Below are 27,264 nucleotides of genomic sequence, written 5' to 3' on the forward strand. Positions count from 1 at the left end.
AGTTTTCTGTAAGCATCTGCTTCGCTATGATGATCAACAAGTCACAAGGGCCAAACACTCAGGGCTTGAGGCATAGATCTTTGGACCAGCTGCTACAAGCATGGCAGAGGTGTCACTATCACTGGTGACACCCAGAGAGGTGGCGAGGGAGATTGTAATGCAGTACGTGCAAATAAGCAGCGCAATGGTAAAAAGGAGGCATGATTTCATAGGTAGGGGCGTGGCCTGGTGGCCTGAATCTACATTTTATTGCTCCGGGTGTCCCGGGGGTTGGGGGCTGCACCCGGGGACTAGTGTGTAAGCGGTGCTGGCTCCTGCACAGTGACAGGGCATGGCCACCCAGTATGACACCTCCCTTCTTGACCATGCTGTAATTGCAGTCGCACTGCAGTTCAGCGTGATCATAAACAATGGTGTAGCCTCCTGCTGGTGCAGACTGTATGTGCGCGCAGGAAGCCGCCACCATTTTTGTGATCACAGCGGCTGAATGTGATGTCATACAGCCGCTGTGACCACGCCCCCTGTGTCTCCTCCATTGCAGACCCCATTTTGAAGCCTTGCCCCCGCACTGCTCCATCCCTGACTTGGAAATGGAGTGTTGCTGACCCCACTCTCCCCCCCTGCCCCGATTGACAGGCAGAGGCGATCGCATGCAGGCACATGCGTATGATCTTAGCAATTTTTGCAGTTGGATCGCTTATTGTGATTGCAATCCAACCTGAATCAGGCCCTATTACCTATCACAATGCGCTGCGGGCAGTACAAAATTGGGTTAATATAGGAGAAAAACCCCCAGACCTGTGCTCCTTAACTGTACCTGGTGGCTAGTGGAGCGGCTGCCCAGTAATCAGTGTCCACCCCAGTGCGCACACGGCCCACCCCCTACGGCCACGCTCCCCTTAATCAGCGGCCTCGTGATCCGGAAGGGCGGTGTGTGTGTGACTGACCTTAGGAAGAAACCGGAGCCTCCGCTGCAGTGACCCAGCAACCAGGGCACGGGAGTATACAGCGCCGCTGGGAGTGATGAAGCTGCAGTAAAGATGTCTATTAGACCTAGCCTGCTGCAGCCCTTGTAGATTCTCATAAAACAAGTTCTTCTTTTCTTGTCAAAATTAATAGCTAAGAATAGGCTGCCTGAGGCAGGCCCCTGTTAAGTGGCCTGCTACTGAAGGCACCAACTACAAACTGAGCTCCCTGTTCATGGAAGCGGGGTTATAGAGGAGGATGCGCTGAGCATCTTGGGAACAGTCAAAAGCTTTGAGCCGGTTGGTGCCTCAGATCAAGATCCTACTCTACACCCCAATGTGAATCCTTGTGGAGTCCAGTGTACCCCACAGAAGAAATTAATGTGTCACACCCATTGGCAGCAACCTTAGAATAGCTGCTGACGGGCACAATTGAGAAAGGAAGGGGGGGGGGGGCATTTGAATCCAGCACATAGATGCAATTCAAATATGTAATTTGTACCTTCCTATTTTAAAATATAATGGATGAACCTCACCCTGTGAGAACAATCTTCATGATCAAGAGATCTAATATGTAAAATAAGTATGAATTGGGATAGGGCTGGGGAGGGTGGCAGCTCGGGCAGCCCCTCCCCCGTCAAGTTAAGGAGATTCAACTGAGGAAGCACAAGGGAACTCTCGTCTGGGGACAACAACTGCAGGGAGACCACATCTTTTCAGATGAACATGGGAGGGCGGAAGGCTGCCTAATACTGAAGCACCATCAAATATCAAACCATATCCAACAACTAGTACAAGCATTCCTGGGGGAAGGTCTGCAGCAGACGGATTTGCATACGGTGATGTCATCCAAGCAGTGGGCCAAAGTTGGCTGGAACACTCATCTGCATATAAAAAGAGAAAAGGGGCATGCAGGGCATGGCGGCCTTTTGCAGTGCTTGGATGACCCCTAGTTCGCATTAAACACCCCCACCCTCCTTTGGTGTGGGGCTCATGTTGGCCATGCCCCATCCCCTGAAGCATTCATGCTGATTTCTTGCAGCAGCTGGGCACTGTAACAGCTCCAGAGCTGCTCTGTAAGGCAAGTAAAAGGGTGTGGGCCCTGCAGCACCACATGTAGTTCGCATTGTGCGTTGGAAGGCACAAAGTAAGCAGACGGGAGGAGAAGTCAGGATAGTACACAAGGGCATCCTTTTCTCTTAGTCCGTAGAGGATGCTGGGGTCACATTAAGAACCATGGGGTATAGACGGGATCCGCAAGAGACATGGGCACTTTAAGACTTTCAAAGGGTGTGAACTGGCTCCTCCCTCTATGCCCCTCCTCCAGACTCCAGTTATAGGAACTGTGCCCAGGGAGACGGACATTTCGAGGAAAGGATTTATTGTTAAACTAAGGTGAGCATCTTACCAGCTCACACCTTAAGCATGCCGCAGAACGTGGCATTCAACAGAACACAAGCCAACGGCATGAACAATTGCAGCAAAAAGCTGAGCAGAACCGTAACACAACATGTGTATAACCACAAGTAATAACTGCAGACACAGTATGGACTGGGACGGGTGCCCAGCATCCTCTACGTACTAAGAGAAAAGGATTTACCGGTAGGTATTAAAATCCTATTTTCTCATATGACCTAGAGGATGCTGGGGTCACATTAAGAACCATGGGGTTATACCAAAGCTCTTGAACGGGTGGGAGAGTGCGAACGACTCTGCAGCACCGAATGACCCAACTTGAGGTTATCATCAGCCAAGGTATCAAACTTGTAAAACTTAGCAAAAGTGTTTACTAAATAGCTGCTCGGCAAAGTTGCAATGCCGAGACTCCCCGACCAGCTGCCCAGGATGAACCCACCTTTCTAGTAGAATGGGTCTTCACCTAATTCAGTAACGGCAATCCTGCCGTGGAATGAGCATGCTGAATCTTACCACAGATCCAGCGCATAATGGTCTGCATGGAAGCAGGACACCCAATCCTGTTGGGAGCATACAGGACAAACAGAGCCTCTGTTTTCCTAATCTGTACCGTTCTGGTGACATAAATTTTCAAAGTTCTGACCACAGCCAGAGACTTTGACTCAACGAAGGTGTCAGTGGCCAAAGGCACCATGTGGAAAGATGAACCACCTTTGGCAGAAATTGTTGACGTGTCCTCAATTCTGCTCTATCTTCATGAAAGATCAAATAAAGGCTCTTGTGATACTGCATGGTTTGTACTGTTTTCCATGTGCTCCCAGATCTTTCAAGCAAGTAGCATGGTCAAGAAAGTTCTGTTTGAAAAGAAACAAACATTTACTGTCATTGTTATGCAAATAAACTTACATTAAAGCTAACAAGAAAGCACACTCGTTCTGTCTTTAAACTGATAAAAGAAACCCCAATAATATGGGGCATGCAAAAATTGAGATAAAACTCAGTTTTGCTCCTCTCCACGGAAATCTTTAATAAAAGGCGAAATATTTGTTAGTTCTGAAGAGAAACCAGAGCATGACCAAGATTCCACCTGTCGCCTGAGTGCCATGCCAGCAGTTCTCATTCAGCTCAAAGTAAGCACCCAATTTGAATGAAAGAAAGCAGATTTCTCACCAGGCTTCCCCTTGCTATAAACATCGTTTGTACTCTTTTCCATGTGCTCCCAGATCTTTCAAACAATTAGTGTGGTCAAGAAAGTTCTGTTTGAAAAGAAACAAACATTTACTGTCATTTCTATGCAAATGAGCTTACATTAAAGCACACTCGTTCTATCTTTAAACCGATAAAATAAAACCCCAATAAGATGGGGCATGCAAAAATTGAGATAAAACTCCGTTTTGTTCCTCTCCACGGAAATCTTTAGTAAAAGGCGAAAGATTTGTTCGTTCTGAAGAGAAACCACAGCATGACCAAGATTCTACCTGTCGCCTGAGTGCCATGCCAGCAGTCCTCATTCAGCTCAAAGTGAGCACCCAATTTGAAAGAAAGAAAGCAGATTTCTCACCAGGCTTCCCCTTGCTATAAACATGGTTTGTACTCTTTTCCATGTGCTCCCAGATCTTTCAAGCAATTAGTATAGTCAAGAAAGTTCTGTTTGAAAAGAAACTAACATTTACTGTCATTTCTATGCAAATGAGCTTACATTAAAGCACACTCGTTCTATCTTTAAACTGATAAAAGAAACCCCAATAAGACGGGGCATGCAAAAATTGAGATAAAACTCAGTTTTGCTCCTCTCCACGGAAATCTTTAGTAAAAGGCGAAAGATTTGTTCGTTCTGAAGAGAAACCAGAGCATGACCAAGATTCCACCTGTCGCCTGAGTGCCATGCCAGCAGTCCTCATTCAGCTCAAAGTGAGCACCCAATTTGAAAGAAAGAAAGCAGATTTCTCACCAGGCTTCCCCTTGCTATAAGCATGGTTTGTACTCTTTTCCACGTGCTCCCAGATCTTTCAAGCAATTAGTATGGTCAAGAAAGTTCTGCTTGAAAAGAAACAGACATTTATTGTCATTGTTATGCAAATAAACTTACATTAAAGCTAACAAGAAAGCACACTCGTTCTGTCTTTAATCCGATAAAAGAAACCCCAATAATATGGGGCATGCAAAAATTGAGATAAAACTCAGTTTTGCTCCTCTCCACGGAAATCTTTAGTAAAAGGCGAAAGATTTGTTCGTTCTGAAGAGAAACCAGAGCATGACCAAGATTCCACCTGTCGCCTGAGTGCCGTGCCAGCAGTCCTCATTCAGATCAAAGTGAGCGCCCAATTTGAAAGAAAGCAGATTTCTCACCTGTCTTCTCCTTGCTATAAGCATGGTTTGTACTGTATTCCATGTGCTCCCAGATCTTTCAAGCAAGTAGCATGCTCAAGAAAGTTCTGTTTGAAAAGAAACAAACATTTACTGTCATTTCTATGCAAATGAGCTTACATTAAAGCACACTCATTCTATCTTTAAACCGATAAAAGAAACCCCAAAAAGATGGGGCATGCAAAAATTGAGATAAAACTCGGTTTTGCTCCTCTCCACGGAAATCTTTAGTAAAAGGCGAAAGATTTGTTCGTTCTGAAGAGAAACCAGAGCATGACCAAGATTTTTATCTGAAAATATGTGTTCTCCCTGCAGTTGTTGTCCCCAGATGAGAGTTCCCTTGTGCTGCCTCAGTTGAATCTCCTTTACTTGACAGGGGGATGCTCGAGCAGCGACCCTCCCCAGCTCTAGCCCAACTCCTACTTACCTGCCAGGTGAGATACTATGATCATGAAGGTGCTTCTCCCAGGGCAAGGCTCACCCATTGCACTCTGGGTGTGCTGCTTCTGCGATTTCCCCAAATGTGGGAAACTTGACTGCATAATTTGTGTTTCCCCTGGTCGGCTCTTGTATAATTCAGATCTCTTTGTCTCAGGTCTCTCTCCAGCCTAGTTTGCTGTCTGTTTCCACTTCTCTTTTCTTGAGCCGCTCCCTTCTATGCCCTTGCGCACTATCCTGACTTCTCCCGTCTGCTTACTTCGTGCCTTCCAACGCACAATGCAAACTACAGGTAGTGCTGCAGGACCCACACCCTTTTACTTGCCTTACAGAGCGTCTCTGGAGCAGTTACAGTGCCCAGCTGCTGCAAGAAATCAGCTTGAATGCTTCAGGGGCTGGGGAATAGCCAACATGAGCCCCACACCGAAGGAGGGTGGAGGTGTGTAATGCGAACTAGGGGTCATCCAAGCGCCGCAAAAGGCCGCCATGCCCTGCACGCCCCTTGTCTCTTTTCATATGCAGACGAGGGTTGAAGCCATTTTTGACCCACTGTTTGGATGACATCACCATATGCAAATCCATCTGCTGCAGGCCTTCCCCCAGGAATGCTTGCACTAGTTGTTGCATTTGGTTTGTTGTTTGGGGGTGCTTCAGTATTAGGCAGCCTTCTGCCCTCCCATGTTCATCTGAAAATATGTGTTCTCCCTGCAGTTGTTGTCCCCAGATGAGAGTTCCCTTGTGCTGCCTCAGTTGAATCTCCTTTACTTGACAGAGATGTGCCTGAGCAGCGGCCCTCCCCTGCCCTGTCCCAAATCATACTTATTTTGCATAGGCGATACCATGGTCATGAAGATTGTTCTCCCAGGGTGAGGTTCATTCATTGCATTCTGGGTATGCTGACCCCTGTGATTTCCCCAAATGTGGGAAACTCGACTGCATTATTTGTGGTAGTGGGGGACTGTGTTTGTGCTTTCCTCTGGTCAGCTCTGGTAAAAATCAGATTTCTTTATCTCAGATCTTCCTCTAGCCTTGTTCTTCTTTCGAGAGTTCCCTTGTGCTGCCTCAGTTGGATCTCTTTCACTTAACAGGGGGGGTGCCCGAGCAGCGACCCTCCCCAGCTCTAGCCCAACTCATACTTACCTGCCAGGTGAGATACTATGATCATGAAGGTGCTTCTCCCAGGGCAAGGCTCACCCATTGCACTCTGGTTGTGCTGCCCCTGCGATTTCCCCAAATGTGGGAAACTTGACTGCATAATTTGTGTTTCCCTTGGTCGGCTCTCGTATAATTCAGATCTCTTTGTCTCAGGTCTCTCTCCAGCCTAGTTTGCTGTCTGTTTCCACTTCTCTTTTCTTGAGCCGCTCCCTTCTATGCCCTTGCGCACTATCCTGACTTCTCCCGTCTGCTTACTTCGTGCCTTCCAACGCACAATGCAAACTACAGGTAGTGCTGCAGGGCCCACACCCTTTTACTTGCCTTACAGAGCAGCTCTGGAGCAGTTACAGTGCCCAGCTGCTGCAAGAAATCAGCTTGAATGCTTCAGGGGCTGGGGCATAGCCAACATGAGCCCCACACCGAAGGAGGGTGGAGGTGTGTAATGCGAACTAGGGGTCATCCAAGCGCCGCAAAAGGCCGCCATGCCCTGCACGCCCCTTTTCTCTTTTCATATGCAGACGAGGGTTGAAGCCAACTTTGACCCACTGCTTGGATGGCATCACCATATGCAAATCCATCTGCTGCAGGCCTTCCCCCAGGAATGCTTGCACTAGTTGTTGCATTTGGTTTGTTGTTTGGGGGTGCTTCAGTATTAGGCAGCCTTCTGCCCTCCCATGTTCATCTGAAAATATGTGTTCTCCCTGCAGTTGTTGTCCCCAGATGAGAGTTCCCTTGTGCTGCCTCAGTTGAATCTCCTTTACTTGACAGAGATGTGCCTGAGCAGCGGCCCTCCCCAGCCCTATCCCAAATCATACTTATTTTGCATAGGAGAGACCATGGTGTTGAAGATTGTTCTCCCAGGGTGAGTTTCATTCATTGCATTCTGGGTATGCTGACCCCTGTGATTTCCCCAAATGTGGGAAACTCAACTGCATTATTTGTGGTAGTGGGGGACTGTGTTTGTGCTTTCCTCTGGTCAGCTCTGGTAAAAGTCAGATTTCTTTGTTTCAGTTCTTCCTCTAGCCTTGTTCTTCTTTCGAGAGTTCCCTTGTGCTGCCTCAGTTGGATCTCCTTCACTTGACAGGGGGGTGCCCGAGCAGCGACCCTCCCCAGCTCTAGCCCAACTTCTACTTACCTGCCAGGTGAGATACTATAATCATGAAGGTGCTTCTCCCAGGGCAAGGCTCACCCATTGCACTCTGGATGTGCTGCCCCTGCGATTTCCCCAAATGTGGGAAACTTGACTGCATAATTTGTGTTTCCCCTGGTCGGCTCTCGTATAATTCAGATCTCTTTGTCTCAGGTCTCTCTCCAGCCTAGTTTGCTGTCTGTTTCCACTTCTCTTTTCTTAAGCCGCTCCATTCTATGGCCTTGCGCACTATCCTTACTTCTCCCGTCTGCTTACTTTGTGCCTTCCAATGCACAATGCAAACTACAGGTAGTGCTGCAGGGCCCACACCCTTTTACTTGCCGTACAGAGCAGCTCTGGAGCTGTTACAGTGCCCAGCTACTGCAAGAAATCAGCTTGAATGCTTCAGGGGCTGGGGCATAGCCAACATGAGCCCCACACCGAAGGAGGGTGGAGGTGTTTAATGCGAACTAGGGGTCATCCAAGGGCCGCAAAAGGCCGCCATGCCCTGCACGCCCCTTTTCTCTTTTCATATGCAGACGAGGGTTGAAGCCAACTTTGACCCACTGCTTGGATGACATCACCATATGCAAATCCATCTGCTGCAGGCCTTCCCCCAGGAATGCTTGCACTAGTTGTTGCATTTGGTTTGTTGTTTGGGGGTGCTTCAGTATTAGGCAGCCTTCTGCCCTCCCATGTTCATCTGAAAATATGTGTTCTCCCTGCAGTTGTTGTCCCCAGATGAGAGTTCCCTTATGCTGCCTCAGTTGAATCTCCTTTACTTGACAGAGATGTGCCTGAGCAACGGCCCTCCCCAGCCCTATCCCAAATCATACTTATTTTGCATAGGAGATACCATGGTCATGAAGATTATTCTCCCAGTGTGAGGTTCATTCATTGCATTCTGGGTATGCTGACCCCTGTGATTTCCCCAAATGTGTGAAACTCGACAGCATTATTTGTGGTAGTGGGGGACTGTGTTTGTGTTTTCCGCTGGTCAGCTCTGGTAAAAGTCAGATTTCTTTGTCTCAGATCTTCCTCTAGCCTTGTTCTTCTTTCGAGAGTTCCATTGTGCTGCCTCAGTTGGATCTCCTTCACTTGACAGGGGGGTGCCCGAGCAGCGACCCTCCCCAGCTCTAGCCCAACTCCTATTTACCTGCCAGGTGAGATACTATGATCTTGAAGGTGCTTCTCCCAGGGCAAGGCTCACCCATTGCACTCTGGCTGTGCTGCCCCTGCGATTTCCCCAAATGTGGGAAACTTGACTGCATAATTTGTGTTTCCCCTGGTCGGCTCTCGTATAATTCAGATCTCTTTGTCTCAGGTCTCTCTCCAGCCTAGTTTGCTGTCTGTTTCCACTTCTCTTTTCTTAAGTGCCTTCCAATGCACAATGCAAACTACAGGTAGTGCTGCAGGGCCCACACCCTTTTACTTGCCGTACAGAGCAGCTCTGGAGCTGTTACAGTGCCCAGCTGCTGCAAGAAATCAGCTTGAATGCTTCAGGGGCTGGGGCATAGCCAACATGAGCCCCACACCGAAGGAGGGTGGGGGTGTTTAATGCGAACTAAGGGTCATCCAAGCGCCGCAAAAGGCCGCCATGCCCTGCATACCCCTTTTCTCTTTTCATATGCAGATGAGGGTTCCAGCAAACTTTGGCCCACTGCTTGGATGACATCACCGTATGCAAATCCGTCTTCTGCAGAACTTCCCCCAGGAATGCTTGTACTAGTTGTTGCATTTGGTTTGTTGTTTGGGGGTGCTTCAGTATTAGGCAGCCTTCTGCCCTCCCATGTTCATCTGAAAATATGTGTTCTCCCTGCAGTTGTTGTCCCCAGATGGGAGTTCCCTTGTGCTGCCTCTGTTGAATCTCCTTTACTTGACAGAGATGTGCCTGAGCAGCGGCCCTCCCCAGCCCTATCCCAAATCATACTTATTTTGCATAGGAGATACCATGGTCATGAAGATTGTTCTCCGAGGGTGAGGTTCATTCATTGCATTTTGGGTATGCTGACCCCTGTGATTTCCCCAAATGTGGGAAACTCGACTGCATTATTTGTGGTAGTGGGGGACTGTGTTTGTGCTTTCCTCTGGTCAGCTCTGGTAAAAGTCAGATTTCTTTGTCTCAGATTTTCCTCTAGCCTTGTTCTTCTTTCGAGAGTTCCCTTGTGCTGCCTCAGTTGGATCTCCTTCACTTGACAGGGGGGTACCCGAGCAGCAACCCTCCCCAGCTCTAGCCCAACTCCTACTTACCTGCCAGGTGAGATACTATGATCATGAAGGTGCTTCTCCCAGGGCAAGGCTCACCCATTGCACTCTGGGTGTGCTGCTCCTGCGATTTCCCCAAATGTGGGACACTTGACGGCATAATTTGTGTTTCCCCTGGTCGGCTCTCGTATAATTTAGATCTCTTTGTCTCAGGTCTCTCTCCAGCCTAGTTTGCTGCCTGTTTCCACTTCTCTTTTCTTGAGCCGCTCCCTTCTATGCCCTTGCGCACTATCCTGACTTCTCCCGTCTGCTTACTTTGTGCCTTCCAACGCACAATGCGAACTACAGGTAGTGCTGCAGGGCCCACACCCTTTTACTTGCCTTACAGAGCAGCTCTGGAGCTGTTACAGTGCCCAGCTGCTGCAAGAAATCATCTTGAATACTTCAGGGGTGTGGCCATACCTGTAATCTGCAGCCAGTAAAATTGATTGCAAGCCTTGGGAGTGAACCCAAAATTGCAATCAATGTAGCTGGTAAATCATTAAACTTTCTTGTAGACACAGGGGCGGCCAAATCAGTGATAAATTCGACAGTGGGCATGAGAACCACTGGTAGGACAATTCCAGCCATAGGAGTAACAGGAGTAGTCCAGCATTACCCTGTTAGCAAACCAGCAGAGATTACAATAGGGCCGTTACATACCAAGCATTCCTTTTTGCTGGCTGCATCGGCACCGACCAATCTCCTGGGTAGAGACTTACTGTGTAAAATGGGGTGCGTCATTTATTGTACTCCTGAAGGTGTATTCTTGGACATACCTGAGAATCACGCTCAGGAAGTGCGAGACATGTTAGATTCCCCATCAAAATTAATGTCACATACCATTATGACAAATAGGACTCCATCCCAAGTAGAAGAAATGACATCTCAGATACCAGAGTCACTTTGGACAAAAGATGGACAGGACACTGGATTAATGGCAAACGTAGCTCCAGTAGTTGTACAAGTAAAAGATGGTAGGATATGCTTCATCTACACGTTATAGCCCTGAATTTTCCAATGCCTAGCTCTTTGCAAAAGAGAGATATTGGCAAGGAAAAGCTGTATTGTACCTTTGCATTTTTCTCCCAAACGAAAGACACTAGAATGAAAATTTTAAAGCCTACTGTTAGTTCTTCATCTACACGTTATAGCCCTGAATTTTCCAATGCCTAGCTCTTTGCAAAAGAGAGATATCGGCAAGGAAAAGCTGTATTGTACCTTTGCATTTTTCTCCCAAACGAAAGACACTAGAATGAAAATTTTAAAGCCTCCTGTTAGTGCTTCATCTACACGTTATAGCCCTGAATTTTCCAATGCCTATCTCTTTGCAAAAGAGAGATATCGGCAAGGAAAAGCTGTATTGTACCTTTGCATTTTTCTCCCAAACGAAGGACACTAGGATGACAATTTTAAAGCCTCCTATTAGTGCTTCATCTACACGTTATAGCCCTGAATTTTCCAATGCCTATCTCTTTGCAAAAGAGAGATATCGGCAAGGAAAAGCTGTATTGTACCTTTGCATTTTTCTCCCAAACGAAGGACATTAGAATGAAAATTTTAAAGCCTCCTGTTAGTGCTTCATCTACACGTTATAGCCCTGAATTTTCCAATGCCTATCTCTTTGCAAAAGAGAGATATCGGCAAGGAAAAGCTGTATTGTACCTTTGCATTTTTCTCCCAAACGAAAGACACTAGAATGAAAATTTTAAAGCCTCCTGTTAGTGCTTCATCTACACGTTATAGCCCTGCATTTTCCAATGCCTATCTCTTTGCAAAGGAGAGATATCGGCAAGGAAATGCTGTATTGTACCTTTGCATTTTTCTCCCAAACGAAAGACACTAGAATGAAAATTTTAAAGCCTCCTGTTAGTGCTTCATCTACACGTTATAGCCCTGCATTTTCCAATGCCTATCTCTTTGCAAAAGAGAGATATCGGCAAGGAAAAGCTGCATTGTACCTTTGCATTTTTCTCCCAAACGAAAGACACTAGAATGAAAATTGTAAAGCCTCCTGTTAGTGCTTCATCTACACGTTATAGCCCTGCATTTTCCAATGCCTAGCTCTTTGCAAAAGAGAGATATTGGCAAGGAAAAGCTGTATTGTACCTTTGCATTTTTCTCCCAAACGAAGGACACTAGAATGAAAATTTTAAAGCCTCCTGTTAGTGCTTCATCTACACGTTATAGCCCTGAATTTTCCAATGCCTATCTCTTTGCAAAAGAGAGATATCGGCAAGGAAAAACTGTATTGTACCTTTGCATTTTTCTCCCAAACGAAAGACACTAGAATGAAAATTTTAAAACCTCCTGTTAGTGCTTCATCTACACGTTATAGCCCTGAATTTTCCAATGCCTAGCTCTTTGCAAAAGAGAGATATTGGCAAGGAAAAGCTGTATTGTACCTTTGCATTTTTCTCCCAAACGAAAGACACTAGAATGAAAATTTTAAAGCCTACTGTTAGTGCTTCATCTACACGTTATAGCCCTGAATTTTCCAATGCCTAGCTCTTTGCAAAAGAGAGATATCGGCAAGGAAAAGCTGTATTGTACCTTTGCATTTTTCTCCCAAACGAAAGACACTAGAATGAAAATTTTAAAGCCTCCTGTTAGTGCTTCATCTACACGTTATAGCCCTGAATTTTCCAATGCCTATCTCTTTGCAAAAGAGAGATATCGGCAAGGAAAAGCTGTATTGTACCTTTGCATTTTTCTCCCAAACGAAGGACACTAGAATGAAAATTTTAAAGCCTCCTATTAGTGCTTCATCTACACGTTTTAGCCCTGAATTTTCCAATGCCTATCTCTTTGCAAAAGAGAGATATCGGCAAGGAAAAGCTGTATTGTACCTTTGCATTTTTCTCCCAAACGAAAGACACTAGAATGAAAATTTTAAAGCCTCCTGTTAGTGCTTCATCTACACGTTATAGCCCTGAATTTTCCAATGCCTATCTCTTTGCAAAAGAGAGATATCGGCAAGGAAATGCTGTATTGTACCTTTGCATTTTTCTCCCAAACGAAAGACACTAGAATGAAAATTTTAAAGCCTCCTGTTAGTGCTTCATCTACACGATAAAGCCCTGCATTTTCCAATGCCTATCTCTTTGCAAAAGAGAGATATCGGCAAGGAAAAGCTGCATTGTACCTGTGCATTTTTCTCCCAAACGAAAGACACTAGAATGAAAATTGTAAAGCCTCCTGTTAGTGCTTCATCTACACGTTATAGCCCTGCATTTTCCAATGCCTAGCTCTTTGCAAAAGAGAGATATTGGCAAGGAAAAGCTGTATTGTACCTTTGCATTTTTCTCCCAAACGAAAGACACTAGAATGAAAATTTTAAAGCCTCCTGTTAGTGCTTCATCTACACGTTATAGCCCTGCATTTTCCAATGCCTATCTCTTTGCAAAAGAGAGATATCGGCAAGGAAATGCTGTATTGTACCTTTGCATTTTTCTCCCAAACGAAAGACACTAGAATGAAAATTTTAAAGCCTCCTGTTAGTGCTTCATCTACACGTTATAGCCCTGCATTTTCCAATGCCTATCTCTTTGCAAAAGAGAGATATCGGCAAGGAAAAGCTGCATTGTACCTTTGCATTTTTCTCCCAAACGAAAGACACTAGAATGAAAATTGTAAAGCCTCCTGTTAGTGCTTCATCTACACGTTATAGCCCTGCATTTTCCAATGCCTAGCTCTTTGCAAAAGAGAGATATTGGCAAGGAAAAGCTGTATTGTACCTTTGCATTTTTCTCCCAAACGAAGGACACTAGAATGAAAATTTTAAAGCCTCCTGTTAGTGCTTCATCTACACGTTATAGCCCTGAATTTTCCAATGCCTATCTCTTTGCAAAAGAGAGATATCGGCAAGGAAAAACTGTATTGTACCTTTGCATTTTTCTCCCAAACGAAAGACACTAGAATGAAAATTTTAAAACCTCCTGTTAGTGCTTCATCTACACGTTATAGCCCTGAATTTTCCAATGCCTAGCTCTTTGCAAAAGAGAGATATTGGCAAGGAAAAGCTGTATTGTACCTTTGCATTTTTCTCCCAAACGAAAGACACTAGAATGAAAATTTTAAAGCCTACTGTTAGTGCTTCATCTACACGTTATAGCCCTGAATTTTCCAATGCCTAGCTCTTTGCAAAAGAGAGATATCGGCAAGGAAAAGCTGTATTGTACCTTTGCATTTTTCTCCCAAACGAAAGACACTAGAATGAAAATTTTAAAGCCTCCTGTTAGTGCTTCATCTACACGTTATAGCCCTGAATTTTCCAATGCCTATCTCTTTGCAAAAGAGAGATATCGGCAAGGAAAAGCTGTATTGTACCTTTGCATTTTTCTCCCAAACGAAGGACACTAGAATGAAAATTTTAAAGCCTCCTATTAGTGCTTCATCTACACGTTTTAGCCCTGAATTTTCCAATGCCTATCTCTTTGCAAAAGAGAGATATCGGCAAGGAAAAGCTGTATTGTACCTTTGCATTTTTCTCCCAAACGAAAGACACTAGAATGAAAATTTTAAAGCCTCCTCTTAGTGCTTCATCTACACGTTATAGCCCTGAATTTTCCAATGCCTATCTCTTTGCAAAAGAGAGATATCGGCAAGGAAATGCTGTATTGTACCTTTGCATTTTTCTCCCAAACGAAAGACACTAGAATGAAAATTTTAAAGCCTCCTGTTAGTGCTTCATCTACACGATAAAGCCCTGCATTTTCCAATGCCTATCTCTTTGCAAAAGAGAGATATCGGCAAGGAAAAGCTTCATTGTACCTGTGCATTTTTCTCCCAAACGAAAGACACTAGAATGAAAATTGTAAAGCCTCCTGTTAGTGCTTCATCTACACGTTATAGCCCTGCATTTTCCAATGCCTAGCTCTTTGCAAAAGAGAGATATTGGCAAGGAAAAGCTGTATTGTACCTTTGCATTTTTCTCCCAAACGAAAGACACTAGAATGAAAATTTTAAAGCCTCCTGTTAGTGCTTCATCTACACGTTATAGCCCTGCATTTTCCAATGCCTATCTCTTTGCAAAAGAGAGATATCGGCAAGGAAATGCTGTATTGTACCTTTGCATTTTTCTCCCAAACGAAAGACACTAGAATGAAAATTTTAAAGCCTCCTGTTAGTGCTTCATCTACACGTTATAGCCCTGCATTTTCCAATGCCTATCTCTTTGCAAAAGAGAGATATCGGCAAGGAAAAGCTGCATTGTACCTTTGCATTTTTCTCCCAAACGAAAGACACTAGAATGAAAATTGTAAAGCCTCCTGTTAGTGCTTCATCTACACGTTATAGCCCTGCATTTTCCAATGCCTAGCTCTTTGCAAAAGAGAGATATTGGCAAGGAAAAGCTGTATTGTACCTTTGCATTTTTCTCCCAAACGAAGGACACTAGAATGAAAATTTTAAAGCCTCCTGTTAGTGCTTCATCTACACGTTATAGCCCTGAATTTTCCAATGCCTATCTCTTTGCAAAAGAGAGATATCGGCAAGGAAAAACTGTATTGTACCTTTGCATTTTTCTCCCAAACGAAAGACACTAGAATGAAAATTTTAAAACCTCCTGTTAGTGCTTCATCTACACGTTATAGCCCTGAATTTTCCAATGCCTAGCTCTTTGCAAAAGAGAGATATTGGCAAGGAAAAGCTGTATTGTACCTTTGCATTTTTCTCCCAAACGAAAGACACTAGAATGAAAATTTTAAAGCCTACTGTTAGTGCTTCATCTACACGTTATAGCCCTGAATTTTCCAATGCCTAGCTCTTTGCAAAAGAGAGATATCGGCAAGGAAAAGCTGTATTGTACCTTTGCATTTTTCTCCCAAACGAAAGACACTAGAATGAAAATTTTAAAGCCTCCTGTTAGTGCTTCATCTACACGTTATAGCCCTGAATTTTCCAATGCCTATCTCTTTGCAAAAGAGAGATATCGGCAAGGAAAAGCTGTATTGTACCTTTGCATTTTTCTCCCAAACGAAGGACACTAGAATGAAAATTTTAAAGCCTCCTATTAGTGCTTCATCTACACGTTTTAGCCCTGAATTTTCCAATGCCTATCTCTTTGCAAAAGAGAGATATCGGCAAGGAAAAGCTGTATTGTACCTTTGCATTTTTCTCCCAAACGAAAGACACTAGAATGAAAATTTTAAAGCCTCCTGTTAGTGCTTCATCTACACGTTATAGCCCTGAATTTTCCAATGCCTATCTCTTTGCAAAAGAGAGATATCGGCAAGGAAATGCTGTATTGTACCTTTGCATTTTTCTCCCAAACGAAAGACACTAGAATGAAAATTTTAAAGCCTCCTGTTAGTGCTTCATCTACACGATAAAGCCCTGCATTTTCCAATGCCTATCTCTTTGCAAAAGAGAGATATCGGCAAGGAAAAGCTGCATTGTACCTGTGCATTTTTCTCCCAAACGAAAGACACTAGAATGAAAATTGTAAAGCCTCCTGTTAGTGCTTCATCTACACGTTATAGCCCTGCATTTTCCAATGCCTAGCTCTTTGCAAAAGAGAGATATTGGCAAGGAAAAGCTGTATTGTACCTTTGCATTTTTCTCCCAAACGAAAGACACTAGAATGAAAATTTTAAAGCCTCCTGTTAGTGCTTCATCTACACGTTATAGCCCTGAATTTTCCAATGCCTATCTCTTTGCAAAAGAGAGATATCGGCAAGGAAAAGCAGCATTGTACTTTTGCATTTTTCTCCCAAACGAAAGACACTAGAATGAAAATTTTAAAGCCTCCTGTTAGTGCTTCATCTACACGTTATAGCCCTGAATTTTCCAATCCCTAGCTCTTTGCAAAAGAGAGATATTGGCAAGGAAAAGCTGTATTGTACCTTTGCATTTTTCTCCCAAACGAAGGACACTAGATTGAAAATTTTAAAGCCTCCTATTAGTGCTTCATCTACACGTTATAGCCCTGAATTTTCCAATGCCTAGCTCTTTGCAAAAGAGAGATATCGGCAAGGAAAAGCTGTATTGTACCTTTGCATTTTTCTCCCAAACGAAAGACACTAGAATGAAAATTTTAAAGCCTCCTGTTAGTGCTTCATCTACACGTTATAGCCCTGAATTTTCCAATGCCTATCTCTTTGCAAAAGAGAGATATCGGCAAGGAAAAGCTTTATTGTACCTTTGCATTTTTCTCTAAAACGAAAGAAACTAGAATGAAAATTTTAAAGCCTCCTGTTAGTGCTTCATCTACACGTTATAGCCCTGAATTTTCCAATGCCTATCTCTTTGCAAAAAAGAGATATCGGCAAGGAAAAGCTGTATTGTACCTTTGCATTTTTCTCCCAAACGAAGGACACTAGAATGAAAATTTAAAAGCCTCCTGTTAGTGCTTCATCTACACGGTATAGCCCTGAATTTTCCAATGCCTAGCTCTTTGCAAAAGAGAGATATTGGCAAGGAAAAGCTGTATTGTACCTTTGCATTTTTCTCCCAAACGAAGGACACTATAATGAAAATTTTAAAGCCTCCTGTTAGTGCTTCATCTACACGGTATAGCCCTGAATTTTCCAATGCCTAGCTCTTTGCAAAAGAGAGATATCGGCAAGGAAATGCTGTATTGTACCTTTGCATTTTTCTCCCAAACGAAAGACACTAGAATGAAAATTTTAAAGCCTACTGTTAGTGCTTCATCTACACGTTATAGTCCTGCATTTTCCAATGCCTATCTCTTTGCAAAAGAGAGATATCGGCAAGGAAAAGCTGCATTGTACTTTTGCATTTTTCTCCCAAACGAAAGACACTAGAATGAAAATTTTAAAGCCTCCTGTTAGTGCTTCATCTACACGTTATAGCCCTGAATTTTCCAATGCCTAGCTCTTTGCAAAAGAGAGATATTGGCAAGGAAAAGCTGTATTGTACCTTTGCATTTTTCTCCCAAACGAAAGACACTAGAATGAAAATTTTAAAGCCTCCTGTTAGTGCTTCATCTACACGTTATAGCCCTGAATTTTCCAATGCCTATCTCTTTGCAAAAGAGAGATATCGGCAAGGAAAAACTGTATTGTACCTTTGCATTTTTCTCCCAAACGAAAGACACTAGAATGAAAATTTTAAAGCCTCCTGTTAGTGCTTCATCTACACGTTATAGCCCTGAATTTTCCAATGCCTATCTCTTTGTAAAAGAGAGATATCGGCAAGGAAAAGCTGTATTGTACCTTTGCATTTTTCTCCCAAACGAAGGACACTAGAATGAAAATTTAAAAGCCTCCTGTTTAGTGCTTCATCTACACGGTATAGCCCTGAATTTTCCAATGCCTAGCTCTTTGCAAAAGAGAGATATTGGCAAGGAAAAGCTGTATTGTACCTTTGCATTTTTCTCCCAAACGAAGGACACTAGAATGAAAATTTTAAAGCCTCCTGTTAGTGCTTCATCTACACGTTATAGCCCTGAATTTTCCAATGCCTAGCTCTTTGCAAAAGAGAGATATTGGCAAGGAAAAGCTGTATTGTACCTTTGCATTTTTCTCCCAAACTAAAGACACTAGAATGAAAATGTTAAAGCCTACTGTTAGTGCTTCATCTACACGTTATAGCCCTGAATTTTCCAATGCCTATCTCTTTGCAAAAGAGAGATATCGGCAAGGAAAAACTGTATTGTACCTTTGCATTTTTCTCCCAAACGAAAGACACTAGAATGAAAATTTTAAAGCCTCCTGTTAGTGCTTCATCTACACGTTATAGCCCTGAATTTTCCAATGCCTAGCTCTTTGCAAAAGAGAGATATTGGCAAGGAAAAGCTGTATTGTACCTTTGCATTTTTCTCCCAAACTAAAGACACTAGAATGAAAATGTTAAAGCCTACTGTTAGTGCTTCATCTACACGTTATAGCCCTGAATTTTCCAATGCCTAGCTCTTTGCAAAAGAGAGATATCGGCAAGGAAAAGCTGTATTGTACCTTTGCATTTTTCTCCCAAACGAAAGACACTAGAATGAAAATTTTAAAGCCTCCTGTTAGTGCTTCATCTACACGTTATAGCCCTGAATTTTCCAATGCCTATCTCTTTGCAAAAGAGAGATATCGGCAAGGAAAAGCTTTATTGTACCTTTGCGTTTTTCTCCCAAACGAAGGACACTAGAATGAAAATGTTAAAGCCTCCTATTAGTGCTTCATCTACACGTTATAGCCCTGAATTTTCCAATGCCTATCTCTTTGCAAAAGAGAGATATCGGCAAGGAAAAGCTGTATTGTACCTTTGCATTTTTCTCCCAAACTAAGGACACTAGAATGAAAATTTAAAAGCCTCCTGTTTAGTGCTTCATCTACACGGTATAGCCCTGAATTTTCCAATGCCTAGCTCTTTGCAAAAGAGAGATATTGGCAAGGAAAAGCTGTATTGTACCTTTGCATTTTTCTCCCAAACGAAGGACACTAGAATGAAAATTTTAAAGCCTCCTGTTAGTGCTTCATCTACACGTTATAGCCCTGAATTTTCCAATGCCTATCTCTTTGCAAAAGAGAGATATCGGCAAGGAAAAGCTTTATTGTACCTTTGCATTTTTCTCCCAAACGAAGGACACTAGAATGAAAATTTTAAAGCCTCCTATTAGTGCTTCATCTACACGTTATAGCCCTGAATTTTCCAATGCCTATCTCTTTGCAAAAGAGAGATATCGGCAAGGAAAAGCTGTATTGTACCTTTGCATTTTTCTCCCAAACGAAGGACACTAGAATGAAAATTTTAAAGCCTCCTATTAGTGCTTCATCTACACGTTATAGCCCTGAATTTTCCAATGCCTATCTCTTTGCAAAAGAGAGATATCGGCAAGGAAAAGCTGTATTGTACCTTTGCATTTTTCTCCCAAACGAAAGACACTAGAATGAAAATTTTAAAGCCTCCTGTTAGTGCTTCATCTACACGTTATAGCCCTGAATTTTCCAATGCCTATCTCTTTGCAAAAGAGAGATATCGGCAAGGAAAAGCTGTATTGTACCTTTGCATTTTTCTACCAAACGAAGGACACTAGAATGAAAATTTAAAAGCCTCCTGTTAGTGCTTCATCTACACGGTATAGCCCTGAATTTTCCAATGCCTAGCTCTTTGCAAAAGAGAGATATTGGCAAGGAAAAGCTGTATTGTACCTTTGCATTTTTCTCCCAAACTAAAGACACTAGAATGAAAATTTTAAAGCCTACTGTTAGTGCTTCATCTACACGTTATAGCCCTGAATTTTCCAAAGCCTAGCTCTTTGCAAAAGAGAGATATCGGCAAGGAAAAGCTGTATTGTACCTTTGCATTTTTCTCCCAAACGAAAGACACTAGAATGAAAATTTTAAAGCCTCCTGTTAGTGCTTCATCTACACGTTATAGCCCTGAATTTTCCAATGCCTATCTCTTTGCAAAAGAGAGATATCGGCAAGGAAAAGCTGTATTGTACCTTTGTATTTTTCTCCCAAACGAAGGACACTAGAATGAAAATTTTAAAGCCTCCTGTTAGTGCTTCATCTACACGTTATAGCCCAGAATTTTCCAATGCCTATCTCTTTGCAAAAGAGAGATATCGGCAAGGAAAAGCTGTATTGTACCTTTGCATTTTTCTCCCAAACGAAAGACACTAGAATGAAAATTTTAAAGCCTCCTGTTAGTGCTTCATCTACACGTTATAGCCCTGAATTTTCCAATGCCTATCTCTTTGCAAAAGAGAGATATCGGCAAGGAAAAGCTGTATTGTACCTTTGCATTTTTCTACCAAACGAAGGACACTAGAATGAAAATTTAAAAGCCTCCTGTTAGTGCTTCATCTACACGGTATAGCCCTGAATTTTCCAATGCCTAGCTCTTTGCAAAAGAGAGATATTGGCAAGGAAAAGCTGTATTGTACCTTTGCATTTTTCTCCCAAACGAAGGACACTAGAATGAAAATTTTAAAGCCTCCTGTTAGTGCTTCATCTACACGTTATAGCCCTGAATTTTCCAATGCCTATCTCTTTGCAAAAGAGAGATATCGGCAAGGAAAAACTGTATTGTACCTTTGCATTTTTCTCCCAAACGAAAGACACTAGAATGAAAATTTTAAAGCCTCCTGTTAGTGCTTCATCTACACGTTATAGCCCTGAATTTTCCAATGCCTAGCTCTTTGCAAAAGAGAGATATCGGCAAGGAAAAGCGGTATTGTACCTTTGCATTTTTCTCCCAAACGAAGGACACTAGAATGAAAATTTTAAAGCCTCCTATTAGTGCTTCATCTACACGTTATAGCCCTGAATTTTCCAATGCCTATCTCTTTGCAAAAGAGAGATATCGGCAAGGAAAAGCTGTATTGTACCTTTGCATTTTTCTCCCAAACGAAGGACACTAGAATGAAAATTTTAAAGCCTCCTATTAGTGCTTCATCTACACGTTATAGCCCTGAATTTTCCAATGCCTATCTCTTTGCAAAAGAGAGATATCGGCAAGGAAAAGCTGTATTGTACCTTTGCATTTTTCTCCCAAACGAAAGACACTAGAATGAAAATTTTAAAGCCTCCTGTTAGTGCTTCATCTACACGTTATAGCCCTGAATTTTCCAATGCCTATCTCTTTGCAAAAGAGAGATATCGGCAAGGAAAAGCTGTATTGTACCTTTGCATTTTTCTACCAAACGAAGGACACTAGAATGAAAATTTAAAAGCCTCCTGTTAGTGCTTCATCTACACGGTATAGCCCTGAATTTTCCAATGCCTAGCTCTTTGCAAAAGAGAGATATTGGCAAGGAAAAGCTGTATTGTACCTTTGCATTTTTCTCCCAAACTAAAGACACTAGAATGAAAATTTTAAAGCCTACTGTTAGTGCTTCATCTACACGTTATAGCCCTGAATTTTCCAAAGCCTAGCTCTTTGCAAAAGAGAGATATCGGCAAGGAAAAGCTGTATTGTACCTTTGCATTTTTCTCCCAAACGAAAGACACTAGAATGAAAATTTTAAAGCCTCCTGTTAGTGCTTCATCTACACGTTATAGCCCTGAATTTTCCAATGCCTATCTCTTTGCAAAACAGAGATATCGGCAAGGAAAAGCTTTATTGTACCTTTGCATTTTTCTCCCAAACGAAGGACACTAGAAAGAAAATTTTAAAGCCTCCTATTAGTGCTTCATCTACACGTTATAGCCCTGAATTTTCCAATGCCTATCTCTTTGCAAAAGAGAGATATCGGCAAGGAAAAGCTGTATTGTACCTTTGCATTTTTCTCCCAAACGAAGGACACTAGAATGAAAATTTTAAAGCCTCCTGTTAGTGCTTCATCTACACGTTATAGCCCAGAATTTTCCAATGCCTATCTCTTTGCAAAAGAGAGATATCGGCAAGGAAAAGCTGTATTGTACCTTTGCATTTTTCTCCCAAACGAAAGACACTAGAATGAAAATTTTAAAGCCTCCTTTTAGTGCTTCATCTACACGTTATAGCCCTGAATTTTCCAATGCCTATCTCTTTGCAAAAGAGAGATATCGGCAAGGAAAAGCTGTATTGTACCTTTGCATTTTTCTACCAAACGAAGGACACTAGAATGAAAATTTAAAAGCCTCCTGTTAGTGCTTCATCTACACGGTATAGCCCTGAATTTTCCAATGCCTAGCTCTTTGCAAAAGAGAGATATTGGCAAGGAAAAGCTGTATTGTACCTTTGCATTTTTCTCCCAAACGAAGGACACTAGAATGAAAATTTTAAAGCCTCCTGTTAGTGCTTCATCTACACGTTATAGCCCTGAATTTTCCAATGCCTATCTCTTTGCAAAAGAGAGATATCGGCAAGGAAAAACTGTATTGTACCTTTGCATTTTTCTCCCAAACGAAAGACACTAGAATGAAAATTTTAAAGCCTCCTGTTAGTGCTTCATCTACACGTTATAGCCCTGCATTTTCCAATGCCTAGCTCTTTGCAAAAGAGAGATATTGGCAAGGAAAAGCTATATTGTACCTTTGCATTTTTCTCCCAAACGAAGGACACTAGATTGAAAATTTTAAAGCCTCCTATTAGTGCTTCATCTACACGTTATAGCCCTGAATTTTCCAATGCCTAGCTCTTTGCAAAAGAGAGATATCGGCAAGGAAAAGCGGTATTGTACCTTTGCATTTTTCTCCCAAACGAAGGACACTAGAATGAAAATTTTAAAGCCTCCTGTTAGTGCTTCATCTACACGTTATAGCCCAGAATTTTCCAATGCCTATCTCTTTGCAAAAGAGAGATATCGGCAAGGAAAAGCTGTATTGTACCTTTGCAGTTTTCTCCCAAACGAAAGACACTAGAATGAAAATTTTAAAGCCTCCTGTTAGTGCTTCATCTACACGTTATAGCCCAGAATTTTCCAATGCCTATCTCTTTGCAAAAGAGAGATATCGGCAAGGAAAAGCTGTATTGTACCTTTGCATTTTTCTCCCAAACGAAAGACACTAGAATGAACATTTTAAAGCCTCCTGTTAGTGCTTCATCTACACGTTATAGCCCTGAATTTTCCAATGCCTATCTCTTTGCAAAAGAGAGATATCGGCAAGGAAAAGCTGTAATGTACCTTTGCATTTTTCTACCAAACGAAGGACACTAGAATGAAAATTTAAAAGCCTCCTGTTAGTGCTTCATCTACACGGTATAGCCCTGAATTTTCCAATGCCTAGCTCTTTGCAAAAGAGAGATATTGGCAAGGAAAAGCTGTATTGTACCTTTGCATTTTTCTCCCAAACTAAAGACACTAGAATGAAAATTTTAAAGCCTACTGTTAGTGCTTCATCTACACGTTATAGCCCTGAATTTTCCAAAGCCTAGCTCTTTGCAAAAGAGAGATATCGGCAAGGAAAAGCTGTATTGTACCTTTGCATTTTTCTCCCAAACGAAAGACACTAGAATGAAAATTTTAAAGCCTCCTGTTAGTGCTTCATCTACACGTTATAGCCCTGAATTTTCCAATGCCTATCTCTTTGCAAAACAGAGATATCGGCAAGGAAAAGCTTTATTGTACCTTTGCATTTTTCTCCCAAACGAAGGACACTAGAATGAAAATTTTAAAGCCTCCTATTAGTGCTTCATCTACACGTTATAGCCCTGAATTTTCCAATGCCTATCTCTTTGCAAAAGAGAGATATCGGCAAGGAAAAGCTGTATTGTACCTTTGCATTTTTCTGCCAAACGAAGGACACTAGAATGAAAATTTTAAAGCCTCCTGTTAGTGCTTCATCTACACGTTATAGCCCAGAATTTTCCAATGCCTATCTCTTTGCAAAAGAGAGATATCGGCAAGGAAAAGCTGTATTGTACCTTTGCATTTTTCTCCCAAACGAAAGACACTAGAATGAAAATTTTAAAGCCTCCTGTTAGTGCTTCATCTACACGTTATAGCCCTGAATTTTCCAATGCCTATCTCTTTGCAAAAGAGAGATATCGGCAAGGAAAAGCTGTATTGTACCTTTGCATTTTTCTACCAAACGAAGGACACTAGAATGAAAATTTAAAAGCCTCCTGTTAGTGCTTCATCTACACGGTATAGCCCTGAATTTTCCAATGCCTAGCTCTTTGCAAAAGAGAGATATTGGCAAGGAAAAGCTGTATTGTACCTTTGCATTTTTCTCCCAAACGAAGGACACTAGAATGAAAATTTTAAAGCCTCCTGTTAGTGCTTCATCTACACGTTATAGCCCTGAATTTTCCAATGCCTATCTCTTTGCAAAAGAGAGATATCGGCAAGGAAAAACTGTATTGTACCTTTGCATTTTTCTCCCAAACGAAAGACACTAGAATGAAAATTTTAAAGCCTCCTGTTAGTGCTTCATCTACACGTTATAGCCCTGCATTTTCCAATGCCTATCTCTTTGCAAAAGAGAGATATCGGCAAGGAAAAGTAGCATTGTACCTTTGCATTTTTCTCCCAAACGAAAGACACTAGAATGACAATTGTAAAGCCTCCTGTTAGTGCTTCATCTACACGTTATAGCCCTGCATTTTCCAATGCCTAGCTCTTTGCAAAAGAGAGATATTGGCAAGGAAAAGCTGTATTGTACCTTTGCATTTTTCTCCCAAACGAAAGACACTAGAATGAAAATTTAAAAGCCTCCTGTTAGTGCTTCATCTACACGTTATAGCCCTGAATTTTCCAATGCTTATCTCTTTGCAAAAGAGAGATATCGGCAAGGAAAAGCAGCATTGTACTTTTGCATTTTTCTCCCAAACGAAAGACACTAGAATGAAAATTTTAAAGCCTCCTGTTAGTGCTTCATCTACACGTTATAGCCCTGAATTTTCCAATGCCTAGCTCTTTGCAAAAGAGAGATATTGGCAAGGAAAAGCTATATTGTACCTTTGCATTTTTCTCCCAAACGAAGGACACTAGATTGAAAATTTTAAAGCCTCCTATTAGTGCTTCATCTACACGTTATAGCCCTGAATTTTCCAATGCCTAGCTCTTTGCAAAAGAGAGATATCGGCAAGGAAAAGCGGTATTGTACCTTTGCATTTTTCTCCCAAACGAAATACACTAGAATGAAAATTTTAAAGCCTCCTGTTAGTGCTTCATCTACACGTTATAGTCCTGAATTTTCCAATGCCTATCTCTTTGCAAAAGAGAGATATCGGCAAGGAAAAGCTGTATTGTACCTTTGCATTTTTCTCCCAAACGAAGGACACTAGAATGAAAATGTTAAAGCCTCCTATTAGTGCTTCATCTACACGTTATAGCCCTGAATTTTCCAATGCCTATCTCTTTGCAAAAGAGAGATATCGGCAAGGAAAAGCTGTATTGTACCTTTGCAGTTTTCTCCCAAACGAAGGACACTAGAATGAAAATTTTAAAGCCTCCTGTTAGTGCTTCATCTACACGTTATAGCCCTGAATTTTCCAATGCCTATCTCTTTGCAAAAGAGAGATATCGGCAAGGAAATGCTGTATTGTACCTTTGCATTTTTCTCCCAAACGAAATACACTAGAATGAAAATTTTAAAGCCTCCTGTTAGTGCTTCATCTACACGTTATAGCCCTGAATTTTCCAATGCCTATCTCTTTGCAAAAGAGAGATATCGGCAAGGAAAAGCTGTATTGTACCTTTGCATTTTTCTCCCAAACGAAGGACACTAGAATGAAAATTTTAAAGCCTCCTATTAGTGCTTCATCTACACGTTATAGCCCTGAATTTTCCAATGCCTATCTCTTTGCAAAAGAGAGATATCGGCAAGGAAAAGCTGTATTGTACCTTTGCAGTTTTCTCCCAAACGAAGGACACTAGAATGAAAATTTTAAAGCCTCCTGTTAGTGCTTCATCTACACGTTATAGCCCTGAATTTTCCAATGCCTATCTCTTTGCAAAAGAGAGATATCGGCAAGGAAATGCTGTATTGTACCTTTGCATTTTTCTCCCAAACGAAAGACACTAGAATGAAAATTTTAAAGCCTCCTGTTAGTGCTTCATCTACACGTTATAGCCCTGCATTTTCCAATGCCTATCTCTTTGCAAAAGAGAGATATCGGCAAGGAAAAGTAGCATTGTACCTTTGCATTTTTCTCCCAAACGAAAGACACTAGAATGACAATTGTAAAGCCTCCTGTTAGTGCTTCATCTACACGTTATAGCCCTGCATTTTCCAATGCCTAGCTCTTTGCAAAAGAGAGATATTGGCAAGGAAAAGCTGTATTGTACCTTTGCATTTTTCTCCCAAACGAAAGACACTAGAATGAAAATTTAAAAGCCTCCTGTTAGTGCTTCATCTACACGTTATAGCCCTGAATTTTCCAATGCTTATCTCTTTGCAAAAGAGAGATATCGGCAAGGAAAAGCAGCATTGTACTTTTGCATTTTTCTCCCAAACGAAAGACACTAGAATGAAAATTTTAAAGCCTCCTGTTAGTGCTTCATCTACACGTTATAGCCCTGAATTTTCCAATGCCTAGCTCTTTGCAAAAGAGAGATATTGGCAAGGAAAAGCTATATTGTACCTTTGCATTTTTCTCCCAAACGAAGGACACTAGATTGAAAATTTTAAAGCCTCCTATTAGTGCTTCATCTACACGTTATAGCCCTGAATTTTCCAATGCCTAGCTCTTTGCAAAAGAGAGATATCGGCAAGGAAAAGCGGTATTGTACCTTTGCATTTTTCTCCCAAACGAAATACACTAGAATGAAAATTTTAAAGCCTCCTGTTAGTGCTTCATCTACACGTTATAGTCCTGAATTTTCCAATGCCTATCTCTTTGCAAAAGAGAGATATCGGCAAGGAAAAGCTGTATTGTACCTTTGCATTTTTCTCCCAAACGAAGGACACTAGAATGAAAATGTTAAAGCCTCCTATTAGTGCTTCATCTACACGTTATAGCCCTGAATTTTCCAATGCCTATCTCTTTGCAAAAGAGAGATATCGGCAAGGAAAAGCTGTATTGTACCTTTGCAGTTTTCTCCCAAACGAAGGACACTAGAATGAAAATTTTAAAGCCTCCTGTTAGTGCTTCATCTACACGTTATAGCCCTGAATTTTCCAATGCCTATCTCTTTGCAAAAGAGAGATATCGGCAAGGAAATGCTGTATTGTACCTTTGCATTTTTCTCCCAAACGAAATACACTAGAATGAAAATTTTAA

The 27,264-nt window shown here is 42.0% G+C and overlaps 13 non-coding genes and 1 pseudogene across 13 annotated transcripts; 9 read left to right on the forward strand and 5 right to left on the reverse strand.

Moving 5' to 3' along the window:
• Window positions 1-3,338: 3,338 nt before the first annotated feature.
• On the reverse strand, window positions 3,339-3,454 carry LOC135029908 (U5 spliceosomal RNA). Its single transcript, XR_010225980.1, has one exon. It is a non-coding gene; the product is annotated as a U5 spliceosomal RNA (small nuclear RNA).
• Window positions 3,455-3,729: 275 nt separating this feature from the next.
• Window positions 3,730-3,845, reverse strand: LOC135029894 (U5 spliceosomal RNA). Its single transcript, XR_010225967.1, has one exon. It is a non-coding gene; the product is annotated as a U5 spliceosomal RNA (small nuclear RNA).
• Window positions 3,846-4,119: 274 nt separating this feature from the next.
• Window positions 4,120-4,235, reverse strand: LOC135029885 (U5 spliceosomal RNA). Its single transcript, XR_010225958.1, has one exon. It is a non-coding gene; the product is annotated as a U5 spliceosomal RNA (small nuclear RNA).
• Window positions 4,236-4,521: 286 nt separating this feature from the next.
• On the reverse strand, window positions 4,522-4,637 carry LOC135029881 (U5 spliceosomal RNA). The gene has a single exon (XR_010225954.1). It is a non-coding gene; the product is annotated as a U5 spliceosomal RNA (small nuclear RNA).
• Window positions 4,638-4,907: 270 nt separating this feature from the next.
• LOC135029882 (U5 spliceosomal RNA) lies at window positions 4,908-5,023 on the reverse strand. The gene has a single exon (XR_010225955.1). It is a non-coding gene; the product is annotated as a U5 spliceosomal RNA (small nuclear RNA).
• Window positions 5,024-5,167: 144 nt separating this feature from the next.
• Window positions 5,168-5,330, forward strand: LOC135029828 (U1 spliceosomal RNA). The gene has a single exon (XR_010225917.1). It is a non-coding gene; the product is annotated as a U1 spliceosomal RNA (small nuclear RNA).
• Window positions 5,331-6,001: 671 nt separating this feature from the next.
• LOC135029924 (U1 spliceosomal RNA) lies at window positions 6,002-6,165 on the forward strand. The gene has a single exon (XR_010225996.1). It is a non-coding gene; the product is annotated as a U1 spliceosomal RNA (small nuclear RNA).
• A 153-nt stretch (window positions 6,166-6,318) lies between these two features.
• Window positions 6,319-6,481, forward strand: LOC135029801 (U1 spliceosomal RNA). The gene has a single exon (XR_010225895.1). It is a non-coding gene; the product is annotated as a U1 spliceosomal RNA (small nuclear RNA).
• Window positions 6,482-7,152: 671 nt separating this feature from the next.
• On the forward strand, window positions 7,153-7,316 carry LOC135029743 (U1 spliceosomal RNA). The gene has a single exon (XR_010225839.1). It is a non-coding gene; the product is annotated as a U1 spliceosomal RNA (small nuclear RNA).
• A 152-nt stretch (window positions 7,317-7,468) lies between these two features.
• Window positions 7,469-7,631, forward strand: LOC135029848 (U1 spliceosomal RNA). The gene has a single exon (XR_010225934.1). It is a non-coding gene; the product is annotated as a U1 spliceosomal RNA (small nuclear RNA).
• Window positions 7,632-8,302: 671 nt separating this feature from the next.
• Window positions 8,303-8,466, forward strand: LOC135029824 (U1 spliceosomal RNA). Its single transcript, XR_010225913.1, has one exon. It is a non-coding gene; the product is annotated as a U1 spliceosomal RNA (small nuclear RNA).
• Window positions 8,467-8,618: 152 nt separating this feature from the next.
• Window positions 8,619-8,781, forward strand: LOC135029859 (U1 spliceosomal RNA). The gene has a single exon (XR_010225943.1). It is a non-coding gene; the product is annotated as a U1 spliceosomal RNA (small nuclear RNA).
• A 615-nt stretch (window positions 8,782-9,396) lies between these two features.
• LOC135029839 (U1 spliceosomal RNA) lies at window positions 9,397-9,560 on the forward strand. Its single transcript, XR_010225926.1, has one exon. It is a non-coding gene; the product is annotated as a U1 spliceosomal RNA (small nuclear RNA).
• Window positions 9,561-9,712: 152 nt separating this feature from the next.
• LOC135029856 (U1 spliceosomal RNA) lies at window positions 9,713-9,854 on the forward strand (annotated as a pseudogene).
• Window positions 9,855-27,264: the final 17,410 nt, after the last annotated feature.

Source organism: Pseudophryne corroboree, unplaced genomic scaffold (genome assembly GCF_028390025.1).
Source record: "Pseudophryne corroboree isolate aPseCor3 unplaced genomic scaffold, aPseCor3.hap2 scaffold_493, whole genome shotgun sequence".
NCBI lineage: Eukaryota > Metazoa > Chordata > Amphibia > Anura > Myobatrachidae > Pseudophryne > Pseudophryne corroboree.